Raw genomic sequence first — 1,515 nt, forward strand, 5'->3', positions numbered from 1 at the left:
TTATAAGAAACTCTTACAAAATAGATTACCAAATCACTGGCAAACTTGCACCTCCCCAATCGCATTCATTCAGAGTACTCAGCTTCTGCAATTCTGGGCAATCACCAAATAACTGCACAGCTCATCTGGAAGCAGACAGCTAGGCAATTTAACTTTTCAGAATGGGTTTATTTTGGAGTTTCAGACTTTCAGTTAAGTTAGTACTGGACAAGAGAGAAACAGAGAAGGTGATGAGGTAAACAGCTCATCATCATAGTTAAGGACAAGTGATCAGTCCTGTACTTGACAGCTAGGAAATTTAAATTTGCATTTAAAAAAAAAAACTTTACTTATTTCATAAATAAATCAAGTAACTATAAATTAAATTCAAGAAAAGAATTAGATAATTATTTTATTTTTATATACAAATTATATTTTAAATAAAAAATATATCTAATTATATATTTTAATAAAATTAAATATTTATACATAGTTGCTTATGACTAGAGATACTTTTACTTTGACCATAATTAATTTTTTTTCTTTTATAATAGCCGAGTGAATTTATTATTAAAGCTAGTGCCAGTAAGTTAATGGCAAACTAGAAATTAATTAAAAACATATAATCTCATATACAAAAGAAAAGTGCAGAACATAGATGATTGAGTTAAAAATTGCTTAAGCTAGAGAAAGAAAAACTCTTTTAAGCTCATTATATACTTATTAGTCCATTTCAGTGTCCATTATACTTCATCTCTTCACTTTTCTACAAGAATGCTTCCACACCTGCTCCAGAAGATATCCCTATCTTGCCTGTGCAGTAAACTAGTGATCAATGGAATACCAGAAACCGAAATGCTTCCTTTCAGCTATGATACGATAATTTCTTGCACCATTCTCTTGCACATGCATAATCAAGGTAACTCTATCTCCTGGCCTGAGCTTTTTCTGAAGAACATAGCGCCTCCATTGACCACATATCCAAGGTTTTAGATACTTACCTTTCTTGCGTACAGAGATCTTCAGTCTCCACGGTTGGTCTAACATGTCAAATGCAACGAAATGAACTGAATTTTGACCGGCAGGCATAGGGAAAGCCCCCAAGCTCTCAGTCGGGAATTCGAATCGCTTATTATTCGTGTCACTTTCGGATAGCAATTTGGCCATCACCTCCATTTTTAGAGAGTGGCTGAGAAAAATGTATAATTAAGAAGGTATATGCGTTCTAAATGGTTAATTTGAAGATTTTTATTGGGATGGTGATATGGGAGATGGATAGATACAAGTCATTCATACTGATCAAATTATGGAAATTTATAAACCTCAGTCTGTGGCGTTGACATATTGTTATTATCTAGAATTTGGATTTGGAACATGCACTGAAATTACTAATGATCTTTGGAAAACTTGGTGGTCAACAACGTGGAGTTTTTTTTTTTCCTTTTACTTTAAAGATTATTGTGGATTTCACTAGCATGTGAACTTCGGGCTGGGTACATGCATGACAATTTAGTAAACCTACAGAAAGAAAAACTT

This window comes from Populus trichocarpa, chromosome 4, assembly GCF_000002775.5.
Source record: "Populus trichocarpa isolate Nisqually-1 chromosome 4, P.trichocarpa_v4.1, whole genome shotgun sequence".
In the NCBI taxonomy this organism is placed as follows: domain Eukaryota; kingdom Viridiplantae; phylum Streptophyta; class Magnoliopsida; order Malpighiales; family Salicaceae; genus Populus; species Populus trichocarpa.